The following is a 22929-nucleotide window of genomic DNA, read 5'->3' on the forward strand; positions in this document are numbered from 1 at the left end:
TACTTAGGGGTAGGATGTATGAGCATTTGGAGCATTGCGATCTGATTAGGGATACGCAACATGGCTTTGTTAGAGGGAGGTCTTGCCTTACGAATCTGGTGGAATTCTTTGAGGAGGTGACAAAAACGGTTGACGATGGGAGAGCCGTTGATGTCATCTATATGGATTTCAGTAAGGCGTTTGACAAAGTCCCTCACAGTAGGCTGGTAGAAAAGGTTAAGGCGCATGGGATACGAGGCCAGGTAGCTAGGTGGATTGAGAACTGGCTGGGAAATAGGAGACAGAGGGTAGTTGTGGAGGGGACCTTGTCGGGCTGGAGGCCAGTGACCAGTGGTGTGCCGCAGGGCTCAGTACTGGGACCTCTCCTCTTTGTAGTCTACATAAATGACTTGGAAGAGGGCGTAGGTGGTGTGATCAGCAAGTTTGCTGATGACACCAAGATGGCAGGGTTGGCGGGTACGGAACTGGATTGTCAGGTGATACAACAGGATATAGATAGGTTGGTGCAGTGGGCAGATAGGTGGCAGATAACATTTAATCCTGACTAATGCGAGGTGATGCATTTTGGACGGAATAATGCAGAGAGGAGCTATGTGATAAAAGGTAGGCCGATTAGGAGTATAGACATACAGAGGGACCTGGGAGTGCAGGTTCACAAATCCATGAAGGTTGCGTCACAAGTGGAGAAGGTTGTTAGGAAGGCTTATGGGATGTTAGCCTTTATAGGAAGGGGCATAGAGTATAAAAGCTGCCATCTAATGCTTCAGTTGTACAGAACGTTGGTTAGACCGCATTTGGAGTACTGCGTCCAGTTCTGGTCACCTTACTACCGGAAGGACGTGGAGTCTCTGGAAAGGGTGCAGAGGAGGTTTACCAGGATGTTGCCTGGCATGGAGGGGCTGGGTTACGAGGAGAGGTTGAAGAAACTGGGACTATTCTCCTTGGAAAGACGGAGATTGAGAGGGGACATGATAGAGGTATATAAGATACTGAAGGGAATAGATAGAGTTAATAGTGAGAGACTGCTCCCTAGACTGGGTACGAACACGAGAGGTCATCATTTAAGGGTGAGGGGGGAGAGGTATAATTTGGAGGTGAGAAGAAGGTTCTTTACGCAGAGAGTTGTGGGGGTCTGGAATGCACTACCAAGTAGGGTGGTGGAGGCAGGAACGTTGGACTCGTTTAAGATGCAGTTAGATAGGCACATGAGTGAAACGAGAATGGAGGGATATGGTAGGGGCTATTAAATAGGGTTAAACCTCGGGAGACACCAGAAAGGCAGGCTGTAAGATTAATATTTTTCTTTATTCCACAGGTGGAGGTCCACCTAATGTCAAACGAGGGGCATGCACACGGCGGGTCGTGCGTGGGCTGCTCTTGGAAGTTCCAGGAGTGGCCTAGTACTTCATGTCGGTGTGTGTGCTTGATCCTGGACCGGTAGACGGGCGCCGCAACAGCTCAGTGACTAGCACTGCTGGCTGTGCAGACACATGGATTTGGGCCTGTGTCTGTGGGAGTTTGCGCATTCTCCTTGTGGTTGCGTGGGTTTCCTCCGGGCGCTCCGGTTTCCTCCCACACCCCAAAGATGTGCTCTTAGGCTAATCGGTTTTTACCAAATTGACACTATTTCTTCCCTGAATCTGACTGAGTAGGGTTCCATTCGTAGACATGCAGGGTAGAATAGGTGTAGGGTGATGCGGCGGTGCGGGCTCGTTGGGCCGAAGGGCCTGTTTCCCGTGCTGGGTTGTTCTTTGTTCTATGTGGCTGTATGTGAAACCACCTCCTCTAGTAGTTCACTTGTCCACCTTTTATACCATGTTGAATGGGGAAGGACTCCCAAGCTTTGATCTGATCTGTTGACTGTGAAATTGCTTAGCTCTGTTGAAAGCATGTTGCTTTTGTGTTTTGCATGCATGTAGTCCTGTGCTGTGGCCTTGCTACAAGTTTGGCATTTAATTTTAACAGCTATGCTGCTACTATCCCTATTTTGCCCTCCTGCATTCCTCACAGAGCCAGGAATGATCCTGTGGTTTGATAATGGTAGAGTGATAGATGTGCCAGGCTACTAAGTTGCAGATTGTGATTGAATACAATTCTGTTGCTACTGATGGCAAAGTTCCTCATGGATGCTGCGATTGAACTGCTTGATCCATTCTAAGCCTGTTCCATTCAGCGTGGCGGCAGTGCCACACGACACAATGGAGGATGTCTTCTGTCCAAAGATGGGACTTGATGCCACAAGAGTTGTGGTTGTCACTCCTATCAATATCATCATGGACAGATTGAGGACAAAATCAAGTAGCGATTTCCCTTTTGGTTTTCTTATTGACGGCTGGCCCTGTCTGGCAGCTATGTTCTTTAGGATTCAGCCAACTACATTAGTGATGTTGTCCCTGAGCCACTCTTGTGCTGATGGAATTGAAGTCCCTCACCCAGAGTACATTCTGTGCCCTTGCCACCTTTAGTGCTTTTTCCAAGTGGTGTCAATATGGAGGAGTGATGATTCATCAGCTATAGGTAGATAGTAACCACAAGGAGATTTCACTCTGCCTCTGACTTGGGTAAGTGTGGCCTACATTTGGAATAGGAAATACTTAAGGGTTCTGATGGTGAAGTCTGATTCAGTGACTATGGGTGGGATTTTCCATGCGACTCACTGCATGTTTTGTGGAGATGGAGATAGCTCACCATTAGATGCTGTTGTCAACAGGGTTTCCTGTTGAATGCACCCCTTGTCACCAGGAAACCCATGGCAAGGGTACACTGACAGGACTGAAAGATCCTACCAGAGTGAAAGGCTGGAAGATTCTGGCCAATGACTGTCAGGCTATTTCTTGTCTAGTCTGAGGCAGTTCTCCCAACACTAGCACAGGTTTTCAGATAATAAGGACTTTGCAGGGTCAGCTCCGCAATGTCATTTCTTGGTGCTTGAGTCAATGCCAAGTGGTCTGTCTTCTTTAACATGATTTAAATTCTGCAAATAATTAAGTCTGTTTGCCATAGTCAGATCATTCCATTGTTTCTTATGCAAGAAGCAGAATAGCATATGGTTCTGAGATGAATGACGAACAAACAAGAAAACACATTCTGTTTATATTGTTTCATTAACAGATGATGGAATAGACCACAATTCAAAAACTTACGGCCAAGAAGATCTTGCCTTCTTATAGAGGGTTATTGGAATCATCAAACTATAATGTGTTGGTGGAATGGAGTTTTTAATACTGTGGGCCTGATTTTACCATTTTCATTTGAAGTGCTGAATCTGAGCGCAACTGAGATCTGATTTGGGAATCTGCTTTCAGGCACCCCCCTATGTGCTCGGCCTGAAAAAAGTCACGAGCCTGAATCATGCTGTGGGCAGGGCTTAGTGCACCTGAAATGATCAGAGCTCTGAACTCCACATGCACAGGGAAAAAAATTGAAAAAGCATGCCTGTCACATTGCTCCTGGGCTGCAAAAAGTGGAGAAAACAACCAGGGAGCATAAAGTGGGAGCGTTGACTGCCATAGACATCACTGTCCCCCTTATCCACCACTCCCCCATTACCCAGACCAAATGCAGCCCCCTTCTTCACCACCACCACCCCCCCTCCCCCCTGCAACCAATCACCCAGAGTGGCAGCAGACTCTCCTGCTCCCCGTTCTCTACCAGTGAGCAATCGGGTCCCCCCCCACCACCAGAGAATGATCTGGCCCCTTCTTCCCCCCGCCCCCCCCCCCCCCCTACCCCCAGGTACATCTGACCCACCTCCTCTGACTCCACGCCCCCACCCCTCAGATCTGAGTCAGCCATTGGGAGCTCTGAACTCACCACTTCAGTGGATCTCATTAGTGATCTCTCACCCGACTTTACGATGTTTTCGTACTCAAAAACAGGCGCGACGCAATGGTAAAATTGGGCCCTGTATGTGCAGTTACTAATCTCAGCTGTGGCTTTGAAGAGTTCAAGTTTTTGTACTAGGTTCTAATTGGTAATGATGGTGTAGTTCAGTTGACTAGGAGTCCAAAGTGCTATGGCAACATACACTTTTATATGCATGTCATTGTCTGGAGCTATAGATAGTAGTTGTAGAGGATCCAACATTCTTATTTTCACATAACTGACCAGAAATCTTTATCATACTACTTGCCATTGCTGTGTAAGAGGGATTTGCAGGTTGATACTCAACCTGTTTGGTTGCATTATGAATGTACCCTCTTTGGCATCAAATCCTGAGCTGGAATTCGAACCTGAAGCTTCTGATTCAAAGACAGGAAACTACTCACTGCACCACTAGGCCTCCTATACTCAGCATGTGAGTTATATATAATTGAATATTAAAACATTAGCATCTATCCTGCACACAAGTTACATAATTAAAATTAAATAAATCAGAAATATATTGAATTGTAACATATTATGGGTTGGGGATCATGCTCCGCAACTTGCTCAATCCCATTGCTGTGAGGCAGACAGCATGCAAACTTGGTGCTGCCTCTTCATTACCTTTTGTGTTCACTGCAAGACCATTGCAGCTGGCTGCCTGAGCACAGATCCAAGCAGTGTTCAGCGAGTACAGGGTTCAGCCAGCCTGCTCCTCCAAAAGGCAATTTGCCCCTCAAAGGAAAACTCACTGAATCAAACGAGGCTGCAGCCATTGCTGCAATTCTAAACAGTGAAAATGGAACAACAGAGCGCATGCTCTCAGGTGCATACATCGTGCAAGAGGCCTTAGTGGTGAAGGTAGACTGGAGAAGAAATGCCATTAGTCTACAGACAGGCACTCAAGAACCACCCTTAGAAGCAGGTGGCCAGGGCAGTCAATTCTCAAAACCTGGGCCTAGCAGCTAGTGCCGCAAGAAATCTAATGACCTCATGTATATGGTCAAGGTAAGTGAATGTATCTTCACATGACATCAGGCACCTATCCTAATCACATTTTCCAGCACTTGATCCTTAGCACTGTATGTTATGGCATTTCAAGTGCTCATTTAAATGTTGAGGGTTTCCACCTCTGCCACCCTTTCATGTAGAGTTCCAGATTCCCACCACCCCTTTTCTAAAGCTCCTGCCCCTTACTTTAAATCTATGCCCACTGGTTATTGACCCATCTATTAAGTGGAAAAGTTTCTTTCTATCCCTGTCCCTCATAATTTTGTACACCTCAGTCAGATCCCCCCCCTCAACCATCTCTATGTTAAGGAAAACAACCCAGCCTAACCAGCCACTCACTATTCATAGCTGAAATGCTCCAGCCCAGGCATGTCCTGGTGAATCCCCTCTGAATAAGAAAAGATGGGGGCAATTCTCCCAAACAAAAACTAAGTGCCCAAAGGGCAAGAAAATGGGAGATTTCTCAACTGCTTTTCGGATGAACTTAGTTTTACAAATCTCTGGCACTCTGGGGATTGCTGTCTATGGGGACTTCACACCAGTAAAGGAGGGGCTGGGGCCTATTTACATTTGAGGCCAGAATCCATGCACTGAGTGGCCAATATGATGCATTGATCTGTTACTGGGGAGATTGGCACATACTCCCTGCACCCCCACCCCATCATTGGCTTTCTGATTTCTTCCCAGGCCCCCTTCTCCCGATCACTACTTCCCTCTTCCTTTGATCCCATGGCACAGTGCTCAGTATACCCCCCCACCGCCACCCCCAATTGCCACTGCCCAAGGGTCACCTGCCTCACTTCCTGCCTCTGTCCCCACCAGCAGGGTGATCACACCTGGAAATTAATCAAAATTTCAATATCATTAATCAGCCAGCACTCATTTCTGACATGAAGCTGATTATGTCAAAGAAAGGGCTTGGGCGGTTCAGTCCCACTACAGTTCTCTCTCCGCCCCACGATATCTCCTGGCCCCACTGCACTACTAAAGCAGCACACCAGGCCAGGAGAATTGCCCTCAATACCTTTTGCATTTCACTAGATTGGTTCCTGGGATGTGAGGATGAATAAGTTGGGTCCATACTCTTGAGTTTAGAGAATAAATGATCTAATTGAAGCATGCAAGATTCTGATTGGACTTGACTGTTTTTGATAAGAGAGGGGATTAAGGGTTATGGGGAGAGGGCGGGAAAGTGGAACTGAGCAGTGACAGATCAGCCATGATCTTATTGAATGGCGGGGCAGGCTCGAAGGGCTGGATGGCCTACTCCTGCTCCTATTTCTTATGTTCTTATGACTGGGCAGAGACTGAGTGTTTTTCCCCTAGCTAGAGAATCTAGATCACAAAGGCACAACCTCAGGATCAGGGATCAATCATCTGACTGGTATCAGGAGAGACTTCTTCGTTGCGAGGGTTGTGAGTCTTTGGAATCCATCATTGTGTACATTCCAAACTGAAATCAATAGATATTTTATCTTTCAGGGAATCAAAAGATATGGAGAGTGGCAGGAAATTGGACCTAAGGCAGAAGATAAGCCAAGGGTATTGAATGATGGAACAGATTCAAGGGGCTGACTGATTTACTTCTGTTTCCATTTTCCATTGCTGCCTCACAGTGCCAGGTACCTGGTTTCAATTCCTGGCTTGGGTCATTGTGTGGGTTTCCTTTGGGTGCTCATCTTTCCTCCTACAGTCCAAAGATGTGCAGGTTAGGTGGTTTGGCCATGCTAAATTGCCCTTAACTGAGTAAGTCTTGCCCTGATTCAATTTACCAATGTGCATCACCTTACATGTGTCCAAATTAAACTCCATCTGCCATTCATCAGCCCACTGGCCCAATTGACCAAGATCCTGTTGCAATCTGAGAACTTTCTTCACAGTTGGGGGACTAGTGAGGGTAAATGCATAGGTTGGCGGGATTGTGGTCAGTGCACTCTGGGCGGAATGGCCTCCTGCACTGTAGGACTCTATGTACCTTAGGGATAAGTATAGAGGAGGATCTGCACATGATAAGCCACTTGACACAAATGGGTTGCAGCCAGGCCAGGAGAAAGGTTACTTATGCTTCAGTTCATTGGAGAGCAATGACACAGATGAGTTAGAGGTTTACATCATGGCAACAGGCCCTTCAGCCCGATTTGTCCTTGCTGCCTTTTTTAAACCTCAAAACTAGTCCCAATTGCCTGCATTTAGCCCATATTCCTCTATACCTGTGTAACTGTCCAAATGCTTTCAAAAGACAAAATTGTACCCACCTCTACTACCTCTAGCAGCTTGTTTCAGATACCACTTTGTGTGGAAAAATTGCCCCTCTGGACACTTTTTTGTATCTTCCCCTCTCATCTTAAACCTATGCCCTCTAGTTTAGACTCCCCTACCTCTGGGAAAAGATATTGACTATCTAGCTGATCTATACCCCTCATTATTTTATAGACCTCTATAAGATCACCCCTCAGCCTTCTACGCTCCAGAGAAAAGAATTTGTCTATCCAGCTTCTTATAAGTCAATCCATCAAGTCCTGGTAGCATCCTAGTAAATCTCTTCCACACACTTTCTAATTTAATAATAGTCTTTCTATAATAGTGACCAGAACTGTACATAGTATTCCAAGTGTGGCCTTGCCTTTCAATAAGATGTTCCCACTCCTGTATTCAATGTTCTGATCAATGAAACCAAGCTGAATGCCTTTTTCACCATTCTGTCCACCTGTGACTCCACTTTCAAGGAGCTATGAGCATGTATCCCTCGATATCTTTGTTCTGTAACTCTCCCCAACGCCCTACCATTAACTGAGTAAGTCTTGCCCTGATTCAGTTTACCAATGTGCATCACCTTATATGTGTCTAAATTAAACTCCATCTGTCATTTGTCAGCCCACTGGCCCAATTGACCAAGATCCTGTTGCAATCCGAGAACTTCCTTCACAGTCCACTATGCCACCAATCTTGATGTCACCTGCAAAGTTACTAACTACGCCACCTGTATTCTCATCCAAATCATTAATATAAATGACAGATAACAGTGGACCCATCACCGAGACCTGGTCACAGGTCTCCAGTTTGAAAAACAACCCTCTACAACCACCCTCTGGCTTCTGTCGTCAAGCCAATTTTGCAGCCATTTAATTGCCTCACCCTGAATCCCATGAGATTTAACCTTATGCATCAACTTGCCATACAGTACCTTGTCAAAGGCCTTGCTAATGTCCATATAGACAACATCAACTGCACTGTTCTCATCTACCTTCTTTGTTACCCTTTCAAAAAACTCAATCAAATTTGAGACAACATTTGCCACTCTCAAAGCTATGCTAACTATCCCTAATCAGACCTTGCATCTCTAAATGCATTTAAATCCTGTGTCTCAGAATACCTTCCAACAACTTGCCCACCTCAGATATGAGGCTCACTGGCCTGTAGTTCCCAGGCTTTTCCCTTCAGGCCTTCTTAAACAAAGGCACAACATTTGCCATCCTCCAATCTTCAGCACCTTGCCTGTGACTATTGATGATTCAAATATCTCTGCTCGAGGACCTGCAATTTCCTCCCTAGCCTCCCACAATGTCGTAGGATACACTTCAAGTCCCAGAGATTTATCTACCTTGATGTGCTTTAAGACTTCCAACAACAACTTCTCTAAATATACACTCTTTATTTCCAAGTTCCCTAATATTCATGCTTTTCTCAACAGTAAATACTGATGAGAAATATTCATTTAGGATCTCGCCCATCTCTTGTGGATCTGCACATGGATGACCTTCTTGATCCTTAAGAGGCTGTACTCTCTCCCTTGTTAGTTTTTTGTCTTTTATGTATTTGTAGAAGCTCTTTGGATTCTCCATTGTCTTATCTGCCAAAACAATCAGGTGTCCCTTCTTTTGGCCTCCTGATTTCTCTCAACTCTACTCCTACACACCCCCCGCTATACTCTTCAAGGGATTCACTTGATCCCAGCTGCCTATGCATGTCATGTGCCTCCTCCTTCTTGACCAGGGCCTCAATATTCCAAGTAATCCAGGGTTTCCTACTTCTGCCAGCCTTTCCCTTCACTCTAAACATTCATAGGCTTATCTGTCTGCAACCCAGATGTAGAATTACTGCAACTGAAACCTCCATGTCTGTTCTAGCATTTGTGACAGGTCACTAAATCCTTTTGCCTCTCTAAGGATGCAGTAACACTCTCTCCCAGCCAAATCCAGGAACGCACCACAACTCCAAAAACACTCTACAGTATTTCCAGAGACTGCAATAGCAGAAATGATTCTCAGTTATCTTACCTATATGTTGGATATTTGGTCCTATAATTATCTCAATTGATGGACCTCTCCTGCAGCTTACCACATGTCTTTTGGCAAATGGCAAGTGAATTAGTTGAATGGATTGGCATAGTCCAGGTTTGTATGTGAAGTTTTGTCTGATAATGGATAATGTTCCTGCACAGCAACTTTGGACAAGTTTCTACATTAAAGCCACTTGTACGTTGTTTGTGAATAAGCCAAAATGAGCTGAATAGCTGTTATCATGAACATATATCTTGTAATCTTAATAATGTCATTAGTACGCTAAAGCAGTAAATTAGCAAGATCATTACAATCCTACTTACTGTCATTCTCCTGACTGAGTTGCAGATTTAGTGTGAATATTGAATTCCATGACACCATATATATCCAGTGAGAATCTGTAGTTAAAAAAAGTTAACATAAATATATTTAACTTGTTAATGTATTTATCTGTTTACAGTTGCACAATTTATGCTTTTATTTCATTTCAAATGTGTTGCTATATTTCCTGTTAACATGAATGTGGAAGTATGTAGTATTGCACCCACATTTTAAGTAACTGGAGAATAAGGGGAAGAAATGTATTCAGCTGTTGCATACAAAATATAATGTTGAAATAAATGAATTGTGGAGTTCCTCCTCCAAAGTAATTCTCCATTTTGAGTATTTCCCTTTTTTTTTTGTTGCTTAATCAGTATAACTAGCAGGTCAAGACATTTAAAAAAAGAAATCAGGTTTACTTTGATAAAAGTTTTGTTGAAGACCTCTTGTGTAAAGATTCTGCAACCTTAGACATTCTCTGTAAAATGCACAAACATACACTAAAAGCTGGTGCTACAGCACACGATAGCTGACAAAATTGCACCAGGCCTAAAAGCAACCACGCAGCTGCTAATACAGCATTGAATAAAATATTGGAGGGAGAAGATGAAGGCACAGAGATCAATGGAGGGAAATCTGGAGCAGCAGAAAATAGCAGCAGGTTCATGATAATAGAATTAACTCTTGCTCCTTTAAAGAAGATGATCAGTGCCTGATGTTGCTCTAGCTTAAGAGGGAGACTATCATTAATCTTTGTTTCCTGGTAAAACAGGATGTGGAGCATAGCCCACTATTTATTTTACACTAACAGTGGGTGCAAATGTCACTATATCCCTTATCTTATTGCTCTGGGGCATTCTAACCACTATTGGGGTAGACGCCATTTAAAGATACCATTCCAGATAGCTGAATAATTAGCGTTGTTGATTGGAGTTTAAATTACTAATGAATAGAGAAAGTTCAAAGAAGGGTACATTTATGACTGAAGCTCTTCCAGTACAGTTACAACTCTGGCATCTATCCAACAATGTGGAACATTGCCCAACTACGTCCTGCACACAAAATGATGTGGAGATGCCAATGTTGGACTGGGGTAAACAGTAAAAAGCCTCTCAACACCAGGTTTATTTGGTAGCAAAAGCCACTAGCTTTCGGAGCGCTGGCTGCCCCTTCGTCAGGCAAGTGCACTGATGAAGGGGCAGCCAGCTGACCTGACACTCACCTGTCAAAGGGACAGCCAGCGCTCTGAAAGCTAGTGGCTTTTGCTATCAAATAATCCTGTTGGACTCTAACCTGGTGTTGTGAGACTTCTTGCTGTCTGTACACAAAAACCAGGACAGATCCAACCCGGCCAGTTAGCACCCAATCAGTCTGCTATCGATCTTCAGTAAAATGTTGGAAGAGGTCATCAATGCTATCAAACAGCACCTGCTCCATGATGCCCAGTTTGGGTTTTGCCAGGGTCAATCAGCTGACTTCAGTACAGCTTTATTCAAACATGGACAGAAGAGCTGAATTTCAGAGATGAGGTGAGAGTGACAGCCCTTGCCATCAAGGCTGCATTTGACTGAGTGTGGCATCCAGGAGCCCTAGCGAAACTGGAATCAGTGGGTATCGGGGGCAAACTCTCTGCTGATTGGAATCATATCTGCTACATAGGAAGATGGTTGTGGAGGTCAGTTATCTCAGCTCCAAGACGTGTCTGCAGGAGTCCCTCAGGATAGTGTCCTAAGCACAACAATTTTCAGCTACTTCATCAATGACCTTCCCTCTTAAGGTCAGAAGTGGGGATGTCTGCCAATGTTCATCACTATTCGCAACTCCTCAGATACTGAAGCAGTTCATGTTCAAATGCAACAAGATATGGACAATATCCAAGCTTGGTCTGACAACTGTACCACACAAATGCCAGGCAACAGCTATCACCAATAAGAGACATTCTAACCACCACCCCTTGACATTCAATGGTCTAACCATCATTGAATCCCCCACTGTCAACACCCTTGGGGTTACCATTGACCAGAAATTCAACTGGACTCACCGCATAAACATGGTGGCTACAACAGCAGGTCAGAAGCTAGGAATACTGCAGCAATTAACTCAGCTCCTGACTCCCCAAAGCCTATCCAACATCTACAAGGCACAAGTCAGGAGTGTGATAGAATACTCACCACTTGCCTGGATAGGTGCAGCTCCAATAACTCTCAAGAAGCTTAACGCCATCCAGGACAAAGCAACCTGCTTGATTGGCACCACATCTACAAACATACAATCCCTCCACCACCGTGCTCAGTACCAGCTGTGTATACTATCTACAGCAATTCACTAACAACCCTCAGACAGCATCTGCCAAACCCACGACCACTTGCGTCTAGAAGGACAAGAGCAGCAGATAAATGAACACCGCCTGCAAGTTCCCTCCAAGCCACTCATCATCCTGACTTGGAAATATATTGCTGTTCCTTCGCGGTCACTGGGTCAAAATCCTAGAATTCCCTCCCTAACGGCATTGTGGATCAACCCACAAAACATGGACTGCAGCAATTCAAGAAGATGGCTCACCAGTATCTTCTCAATGGCAGCTAGGGATGAGCAATAAATGCTGGCCAGCTAGCACAGCCCTTTATCCATGAATGAATAACAAAAAAGAGAAATTCAAGGTTCTCGGGCAGAGTTGCAATTCAAGCAAAATCATGCACGTTGAGTAAGGGAGAGACAGAAGGGGCGAATTTACCATTGTGTTGCACCGTTTTCAGGCGTGACGTAATGGTAAAGCCGGGTGTAAAGTGCTTAGTGCAACTGGTGTCAGGTTTCATGGCCGGCGCCAATTTATGAGTGCCAGATTTCTAGCACAGTCAACCTCTCGCCGGAAATGGGCAGGAGGCAGGTTCATATTTGGAAATTTACAATAATGCTATTTTACGTCTGCTTAGCAAGCCCAGCACTCGATCGTCTGGGCCCACATCATTTATGATCTCGCTGGGAAGGGTTCCCACTGGCGAGGAATGGCATGTTCTCCATGAACAGGGAGCAGTCAACTTGGCCTTGCTGATGGAACCGGAGGCCAATAAAGCCCCCAGGGAGGCCGAGAAGAAGGGGGTAGTGCCCCTTGAACAGTGTCAGTCTGGCAGTGTCATCCTGGCACTTGGACAATACCCACTGGGTAGTGCCAGGAGGTGGAGCTAATGTGGGGGTGCAGCCAGTGGTGGGACCACTGGGGAGGGGTTAATGTGGAGGTGGGGTCCACTATTACTCTGTCACTCTGCAGCAATCAGTGGGAGTGGGAGAGGGAGAGGGAGAAGGGACCCACTTTGCCATTCTGTAGCATTCAGTTGGCGGTGTGGGAGAGGGGGCACACGGCCACTCTACCACTCTGCAGCGAATGGCGGGGAAGGGTGGAAGAGTAAATTACTAGGGGGCATAGGTTTAAAGGAGATGTACGAGGCAGATTTTTTATACAGTAGTGGGTGCCTGGAACTTGTTGCTGGGGGAGGTACTGGAAGCAGATACAGTAGTGACTTTTAAGGGGCATCTTGACAAGTACATAAATAGGATAGGAACAAAGGGATATGGTCCCCGGAAGGATAGGGCAGCATAGTCATGCAGGCTTGGCGAGCTTAAGATCCTGTTCCCGTGCTGTCATTGGGTGGTATGGTAGCACAGTGGTTAGCACTGCTGCTTCACAGCTCCAGGGTCCTGGGTTCGATTCCCAGCTCAGGTCACCATCATCTATGTGGAGTTTGCATGTTCTCCTTGTGTCTGCATGGGTTTCCTCCGGGTACTCCAGTTTCCTCCCACAGTCCAAAGATGTGCGGATTAGGTTGATTGGCCATGCTGAGAAATTGCCCCTTAGTGTCTAGGAATGCATAGGTTAGAGGGATTAGTGGTATAATATGTAGGGATATTGGGGTAGGGCCTGGGTGGGATTGTGTTCGGTGCAGACTCGATGGGCCAAAGAGCCTCCTTCTGCACTGTAGGGTTCTATGATTTTCTTTGTTCTTTGAGGGAGGGAGAGGTGGCCGGCTGTCACTCTGCAGTGATTGAGGGGGGGGGTGGAGAAGGGAAGGAGAGAGGTTCCACTGCCTCTCTGCAGCAGATGGGGGGAGGAGGGAGGGAGAGGGATCCCGTTGCCATTCTTCAGTGGTCGGTGGAGGAGAGGTAGAGAGAGGGATCCTGCTGCCATTCTGCACGGAGGGAGGGAGAGGGGGCATGCTGCCACTTTGCAGTGATCAGTGGGGGGAGAGCAGTGGGCTCACGATTGGTCTGCGTGGGTGGGGGGGGATCAGCGGGGGCTATATCTGAGGCTGTGGGTTGCTGCAATTACAGGTGAGGGGAGTTGCTTTAGGCAGCCTGCACTAGCAGGGGCCTGAGCACTCTGTCAGATCCCTGCTACTGCTAGTGTGCACGTGTAGCATCAGAGGCTTGCGCCTGCGCACTAACTCCCTGTACAGGCTTTTGGGTGTGTTAAGCCCAGCCCACAGGCTTCTGTAGCGAGCAACAGATTTGCTGATAGTTTTGAAGGCAGAGTGCATATGGGGGGGCCTGAAAACACACCCAAAAGATGGATCTGAAACTCTCCCAGATTCAAGTCTGCCCAGCACTTAGAAAAGAAATGATAAAATTGTCTGCAGAGAGTTTAATAACAGTAATACGGCATTAGATTTAACAAGGGAAAATGGTGAAATATTAAAATTAATGATGTGATACCTAAATGAACAGGATAGTGAAAATCAATGCCGCAAATAAACAAAATGGTCTGAACTAATAGCAACTCACCCAGGTTCCTTCAACAACACCTTTCACACCCATGACTCTATCACCTAAAAAGATAAGGGCAGCAGGTGAATGGGAACAACACCATCTGCAAGTTTCCCTCCAAGTTACACAGCATCCTGACTTGGAACTATATCCTTCACTGCTGCTGGGTGAAAATCTTGGAACCCCCTTCCTAACAGCACTGCAGATATACCTACACCACATGGCCTGCACAGTTCAAGAAACAGCTCACCAAGGGCAAAGAGAGATGGACAATAAGTTCCGGCCAAGCCTGTGAAAGAATAATAAAAAAGTGCTTATTAGTGACTGTAGGACAACCAAGGTTTGAAACTAATTATTCTTGACTCTTAGGAGTGGTAAACAAAAGGCAAAAAATATAGGGCAGCCCTGATAATAAAACATAAGATAAAGCTAATAAAGAGAAAGTCAGAATGTAGAATCAGTATGGACAGAGGTATGAAGTAACGAAGGATAGAAAACATATCTGCAGTTTATAGTTCTCCTACCAGGAACCATAGTGATGGACAGAGTATTAATCAGGAGATTAGAGAAACATGTATGAACAGCAATGTAATAATCATGAGGTCTTTAATCTTCATATCTACTGGGGAAGCCAAATTGATGAATAGGTTCATAGAAGATTGTTTTCCAGAGCACTATGTAGTGGAATAGGCTGTTTTAGATATTGTATTGTTAATGGTTCAGGGTTAATTAACAGTTTTATAGGAAAAGATTCTTTGTGGATGTGCAATCATAATCTGATGGAATTTCATAATAAGTTTATGAGTGATGTGATTTAAGTCTAAAATTTAATCAGAGCCCAGTGCAGAGGTGAGAAGGGCAAGTTGACTGAGGTACTTTAGGGATTTAGGTTAAAAGTTATGATGAGAAGAAAAGTAATGGTGAACATTAAAAATAAATAAAGCTTGGTCAAATAAGTTACTTTTAAGGATTGACAAAGAAAGAGAATGCTGAAAGGTTTGCAACAGCAACGTATATTTACATAGATCCTTTAATATAATAAAATATCCCAAGGCATTCTACAGGAGCATTGTAAAACAGAATATGACATTGGGCCACATAAGGAGATATTAGGTCAGATGACTAAACGCTTGACCAAATAATAGGTTTTGAGGAGAGTCTTAAAGGAAGAAATTAAGGTAAAAAATATGGAGAAGTTTAGAACATAAGGCTAGGAGTAGGCCATCTGGCCCCTCAAGCCTGCTCCACCATTCAATAAGATCATGACTGATCTTTTTGTGGACTCAACTCCACTAACCCACCCACTCACCATAACCCTTAATTCCTTTACTGTTCAAAAATGTATCTATCCTTGCCTTAAAAACATTCAATGAGGTAGCCTCAACTACTTCACTAGGCAGAGAATCCACAGATTCACAACCCTTTGTGTGAAGAAGTTCCTCATCAACTCAGTCCTAAATCTGCTTCCCCTTATTTTGAGGCTATGCCCCCTAGTTCTAGTTTCACCAGCCAGTAGAAACAACTTCCCTGCTTCTATCTTATTTATTCCCTTCATAATTTTATATGTTTCTATAAGATCTCCCCTCATTCTTCTGAATGCCAATGAGTATAGCCCCAGTCTACTCAGTCTCTCCTCATAAGCCAACCCTCTCAATTCTGCAATCAATCTAGTGAATCTCCTCTGCACCCTCTCCAGTGCCAGTATATCCTTTCTCAAGTAAGGAGACCAAAACTGTACACAGTACTCCAGGTGCGGCCTCACCAGCACCTTATGCAGCTGCAACATAATCTCACTGTTTTTAAACTCCATCCCTCTAGCAATAAAGGACAAAGTTCCATTTGCCTTCGTAATTAACTGCTGCGTCTGCAAACCAACTCCTTGAGATTCCTGCACAAGGAAACCCAGGTCCCTCTGCACAGCAGCATGCTGCTATTTGTTACCATTTAAGTAATAGTCCATTTTGCTGTTATTCCTACCAAAATGGATGACCTCACATTTACCAACATTGTACTCCATCTGCCAGACCCTCGCCCACTCACTTAGACTATCTATATCCCTTTACAGACTTTCAGCATTCTCTGCACACTTTGCTCTGCCACCCATCTTAGCATCATCTGTGAATTTTGACACACTACACTTGGTCCCCAACTCCAAATCATCTATGTAAATTGTAAACAATTGTGGTGCCAACACTGACCCCTGAGGCACACCACTAATCACTGATCACCATCCAAAAAAACACCCATTTACCCCTACGCTTTGCTTTCTATTAGTTAACCAATCCTCTATCCATGCTAATACATTACCCATAACACCGTGCACCTTTATCTTATGTAGCAGTCTTTGGTGCGGCACTTGTCTAATGCCTTCTGGAAATCCAGATACACCACATCCACTGGTTCCCCATTGTTCACTGCACACGTTTTCAAAGTATTCCACCAAATTAGTCAACATGACCTTCCCTTCATGAACCCATGCTGCATCTTACCAATGGGACAATTTATATCCAGATGTCTCATTATTTCTTCCCTGATGATAGATTCAAGCATTTTCCCTACTACAGAAATTAAGCAAACCAGCCTATAGTTACCTGCCTTTAGCCTACCTCCTTTTTTAAACAGTGGCCATCACATTGTGATGGTTCCCACAGATTGGAAAACAACAAGAGTCCAGCGAAGTTTGATAAATTACCACTAGTGCATTTGCTATTTCTCCTGCTATCTCTTTTAGTACCCTGGCATGCATTCCATTAGGACCAGGGGACTTGTATGCCTTTAGCCCCATTAACTTGCCCAACACTACCTCTTTCATGATAATGATAGTTTCTAGGTTCTCGCCTTCCTTTCATCAATTTTTGGCATGTTATTTGTGTCTTCCACTGTGAAGACCAACACAACATAGTTGTTCAATGCCTCAGCCATTTTCTCATTTCCAGTTATTACATCCCCCTTTTCATCCTCTAAAGGACCAACGTTTACATAAGTACATAAGAACATAAGAAATAGGAGCAGGAGCAGGCCATCTAGCCCTTCGAGCCTGCCCCGCCATTCAATAAGAACATGGCTGATCTGTCATGGCTCAGTTCCACATTCCCGCCCTCTCCCCATAACCCTTAATCCCCTCACTTATCAAAAACCCATCAACCCGCGTCTTAAAAATATTTAGCGAGGCAGCCTCCACCACTTCAACGGGCAGAGAATTCCAGATATTCACCACCCTTTGAGTGAAGAAGTTCCTCCTCAACTCCGTTCTAAACCGCCCCCCCTTTATCTTGAGGCTATGCCCCCTAGTCCTACTGTCCTTTCTGAGCGGGAAGAGTCTCTCCACCTCTATCCTATCCATCCCATTCATCATCTTATACGTCTCAATGAGATCTCCCCTCATTCTTCTAAACTCTAACAAGTACAAGTCTAGTTTATCCAGCCTCTCCTCATAGCTCAACCCCCTCAACTCCTGTATCAGCCTAGTAAACCTCCTCTGCACTCCCTCCAAGGCCAAAATATCCTTGCGTAAGTACGGCGACCAAAACTGCACACAGTACTCCAGCTGCGGCCTCACCAATGCCCTATACAGCCGCAGCAAGACCTCCCTACTTTTATATTCAATCCCCCTCGCTATTACTTTTGCCACTCTTTTTTGTTTTATATATCTGTAGAAATTTTTGCTACCTGTTTTTATATTCTGAGCTAGTTTACTTTCATAATCCATCTTGCTTTTCTTTATAGCTTTTTTGATGGCTTTCTGCTGACCTTTAAAGATTTCCCAATCCTCTAGGTTCTCATTAATCTTTGCCACTTTGTATGCATTTTCTTTCAATTTGATACCCTCCTTTCTTTCCTTAGATATCCATGCCGGATTATCTCTTTTTCTACAGTTCTTCCTTATCACTGGTATATACTTTTGCTGAGCACTGTGAAAGATCGCTCTGAAAGTCCTCCACTGTTCAACTGTCCTACCATAAAGTTTTTGTTCCCAGTCTACCTTAGCCAACTCCTCCCTCATCCCTTCATAATCTCCTTTGTTTAAGCACAAGGGAGAGAATTCCAAAGCTTAGCATTGAAGCAACTGAAGATACACCCATTAATAGTGGAACAATTAAAATTGAGGATGCTCAAAGGGCCAGAATTAGAAGAGCACAAATATTTTGGAGAATTGTGGAGGTGGAGAAGAATACAGAGGCAGGATGAAGTGAGGCCATGAAAGGATTTGAAAACAAGGGTTAAAATTTAAAAATTAAGATGTTGCTTGATCAGAAGCCAATATATGTAAGCAAGTCTATCGTCAATAAGTGAACAGTATTTGATGTGGGTTAAGGCATGGACTATAGAATTTTGGATCACTTCAAGTTTAAAGAAATGAATCAAGAATAGAGGTAACAAAGGCATGAATGAGAGTTTCAGCAGCAGATGAGCTGACAGGAGAGAAATTGAATGATATTGGACTGAAAAATAGCATGAATGAGGTTGGAAATTCATTGTAGGATGAAATGTGACACCAGGGTTGTGGTAGGGTTGGAGTCAGTAGTTGTGGAATGGAGTTTGGGACAGGGACCAAAACAATTACTTCAGTCTTCCTGATAGTTAATTGAAGCAGATTTCTGGCCATCAATTACAGGGTGGCACAGATAAACAGATCACTAAATGGCTCACCTTGACACTTTGTGTGCATTCACGATTTATTTTTATACTTTATTTGAAACATATTTCCTGATAACTTCTCATCATAGGGCTATTCAGCTATAACCTTTGTAGAAGTTTCTCCTGAATTCCCTATTGGATTTCTTGACTTTCTAATATTGATGGCTTTTAGTTATGCTCCTCCCCACAAGTAGAAACTTGGTGCTGGATTTTATGAGCCCTGGGTGGTGTGTTTGAATGTGAGATGGGAGGGGAGGATTGGGGAGGGGGGCTTGTAAAATGATGTGCATGGCCTTCCTGCCACCTTTCTGCCCATCCCTGATCTGTTCCTATTTTATGGTGGAAAAAGGAGGGCATTTAATAGCAACTTGAGTGTCTCATTCACCCTGCACTGCTATTTTACCCACGGCAGGGGAGGAATACACTAGGTGGGTAACCTGGTAACTTTTATTGCATGGGCTGATGTTAGGCAAGATAAGGAGCCTCTCCTTTACAAGTCCCCTGTGTCCACTGGAGGAACACCCCCACAAGCTCATACTCCCTTTAACCCTCTCCAAGTCTCTCAAACTTGGCTCCAACCTCCCTTGCTGGAGTCTGCCGGCTAGGCCTCACTGATACCATGGACTTGTCTTGAAGTCTGGCTCCATAATCTTATCTTGTATGGGGACTGTCTGTAGTTTCAATAGTGGCCAGTGCTTGAAGTTGGTGCCCCAGGGCAGAATTGTCAGTCAATTAGATTGGCTGATTCCAGAGCAAAATGGCTGCATGACAACTGCCTTCTTGGTGGACAGAAAGTATGGCAACCATTGAATCCACTCTATCAAAACTCTCCATCAAAGTCAAATGAGGGTCACTCCTCAGCCTTTTTTCATATGAGAAAGAAACTAGCTGGTTCATTCTTTCTTGATATGTATACCCAAACTTGTCTTGTAAATCCTCTCCGCATCTTCTCAAGTGCTTCTATATCCTTTTTATAATATGGCATGCAGTATTCTAAGTGTGGTTGAACCAAGGTTCAATACATATTGAACATAACTTTTCTACTTTTCAATTCCATTCTTCCAGAAATATAGCTCAGTACCTGTTTACCTTTATGTTTATGTTTTGTTAACCTGTCACACAATGTTTAATGATTGATGTATTTGTATGCTGAGATCCTTTCATTCCTTTACCCACTTACTCCTACATCTTCCAGGTATTAAATGACCTCCCAATTCTTCCTACATGGACATTTCTGACTATTCTCTTTCATGTGCATGACTTATATTTCCTTTTATTTCAGTCTAGAAGCTATTAATTGCTAGGTCCAGTAGATGTTTGACATTGGGTCTACCACTCCAAACAGAAATTCTGGTTTAATCATATGATCTGCATTAACCTAAAAAATCTATTTGATAATGTGTTAATTTATTCCACTTTCTTCCAATAAATTAGCACATATGATGGTGGAAGTAAATAATTGCATTTCTATAGCATCTTTTGCAACTTCCAGATGTCCCAAAGTGCATTTCAGCCAATTATGTACTTGTTTTGAACAGTAATCACTGTTGCAGGTAACATGGTAGCTCACTTGTACATTGAGTTCCCATAAACAGTGAAGCTATAATCACTGAAATAATTTGTTTTTAGTGATGGTAATTAAGGGATAAATTTTGCTCATGACACAAACAATAACTCCCCTGCTTTTCTTTGGACTAATGCCATTGGACCTTTTTTACATCCACTTAAAATGGCAGACAGGGCCTAAACTTGAGGTATAGTACAAAAGAATAACAGGAGTTCTCCAAGCTTAACGACTGCTGATAGATATACATTTCATACAGATTAATTGGTCCCTCAAATATTAAAGGAAGTGCTCCAGCATTACAGTTGTAGGAGTCACAAATAATGCATTCCTATCTCATTCCAATCTGTTTTCATGACCAACAAATGCAGTGTTGCACTTCACTATGTTTTCCAGGTGCAGAGGATTCTTCCCTGATATCTAACTGCTGCAGTAATAATCCTGCATCTGGCAATTTAATGGCAAAAACCATAGTCTAATCAATGCTTGTTATTAGCTGTGTAATAAAATTCCTATTGCATAAAGGTGCATTCTTAGATCTCGTGCGCATTTTTTCAAAATACATTATTAAAATTGTTTTTGATTTCAGGTCCGAGGTATTTATGCGATTACTGGGTGGTACGGTAGCACAATGGTTAAGCACTGCAGCCTCTCAGTGCCAGGGACCTGCGTTCAATTCCGGCCTCGGGTCACTCTGTATGGAATTTGCGCGTTTTCCCCGTGTCTGCATGGGTTGCCTCGCACACTCCAAAGATCTGCGGGCTCAGTTGATTGGCCATGCTAACTTGCCCCTTAGTGTCACAGAATTTGCAGGATAAATACGTAGGGTTACGGGCAGAAGGCCAAAGTGGGATTGAGGTTGGTGCAGACTCGATGGGCCAAGTGGCTTTCGTCTGTGTTGCAGGGATTCTATGAACAACATTAATCAATAAGTTTGTAATTTTAAATATTTTTGAGAAATAAAACTCATCTATTTGCATCTCAGACCCTTTGAATACTAATGTGATTTCCAGGAAAAGTGCAGTTGTGGTTAGGGGGAAGTTTTAGAGAAGTTCATTGAATGACATAGACTGCCCCCATTTAAAAACCTGCTCTTCCGATTTCTTCTCGCGATTTAGATATAAGATTAAAGTTGTAGATCTAAAACTCCGATTTGATAAATGCAAAAAACTTGCTATATGTAAAAAAAAGATGACTTAAACCCAACACTCTGAACTTATGTTGTAATAATAACGAACTGGAGACCGGTCGCCACGAGAAATAAGTTCAGAACGTTCACACTAACAGTTTGCTAGATTCTGGGGTTTTTTTGCAGTATGAAATCGGATTGTGACTAAAGCACGGGATGCTGTTGAAATGGAAACGAAAATACCGTGTCTATCCTAAAAGATTTTTTTCAAAATATGCTTTTGAGCATATGGACTTCGTTTCCTCGCTAATTCATTATTTCTTACGATTAGAAATGTTTTTGTTTCAAATAGTTATTTTGGATATATGGCACGGCCATATATATGAAGAGATACATTACTGTGATCAGACATGAGTGTCCATCTATAATGGATATCATCCTTTTGCCCTTTTACAAAACTCTAGTGGAAATCTGATCCCGTGAAGCCGACGATGATCACCCAGAATCTGTTCCGTTCGGCTCCAAAAAAGAACTCAAAACCAAAACTGAACCACAGGTACTTTCCCCTAATAGTACATACGAAGGGTGAAAAAGGTAAAACGAAACAATTTTATTGAGTTTTATTCTTTACAATTCGGGTGTGTGCGGATGGGATGTTACACTTTAAAATTCATTTTCTACTTTGAAACACTAACTTCAGGAGCCGATCCATCCACATATATTTTACAGTTCTGTTACATGATTACATTATAAAAAATAAGCCGAATTACGTTTACCACATGATTTTTACTCCAGGACAAAATTTAAAATACAATCCCAAAATTATAGTTCTGAAATAAAACTTTCAATTTTCCTTTGAATTCGTTGTCCTTTTTTTTGACATCCTGAACAAATTTCGGAGAGACTAGTGAATCAGAGGCGTTTGGAGATCGAAATAATTTAAAGTGAAAAATGCCCAAATGCTGGAAGATATTTAAAGCCCCCACCCCCCCCCCACTTCAGCATGTAACACATCCAGAATCGGTTTTAAATTTGGAGGACCTGTCAATAACGCCAACGGTAATGCAAAAGTGATCGGCACTGTCATTCTGTAAATACAAGCAAAATGAAGATATTTACTTGTTGCACCTAGACCTGCTAATCCAAAGCTGTGGCTAAATATTGAACTGATCCGCCTCTGGGCATGTTTAATTCGCTTTGGTAACTTCACAGCACTTCACAGTCTGTACCTGTGTTTAAACTCCGTTCTCAAGCATTTACTTCGGTCATAAATATATATTGTTTTTCTAAGATGTTTTACATAGGGTGAAATAACGTGAGAAGTCGTCCAGCTTTCCGGTTTGAATTAGACTTCCAGTTACGGT

At 43.6% G+C, this 22929-nt stretch overlaps 1 protein-coding gene across 4 annotated transcripts in view; it reads left to right on the forward strand.

Moving 5' to 3' along the window:
• Positions 1–22929, forward strand: part of pde10a (phosphodiesterase 10A) — a 455060-nt gene that overhangs the window by 201980 nt on the left and 230151 nt on the right. The window contains exon 3 of one of the 4 annotated variants that reach the window (XM_080200356.1): positions 22030–22121. The exons of the other annotated variants lie outside the window; for them this stretch is intronic. The gene's annotated coding sequence lies outside the window, so the exon portion shown is untranslated. The remainder of the gene's footprint in view (positions 1–22029; positions 22122–22929) is intronic. 4 annotated transcript variants of the gene reach the window in all.

This window comes from Carcharhinus amblyrhynchos, chromosome 12 (assembly GCF_965287045.1).
Source record: "Carcharhinus amblyrhynchos chromosome 12, sCarAmb.v2.hapA, whole genome shotgun sequence".
Classification (NCBI taxonomy): Eukaryota; Metazoa; Chordata; class Chondrichthyes; order Carcharhiniformes; family Carcharhinidae; genus Carcharhinus; species Carcharhinus amblyrhynchos.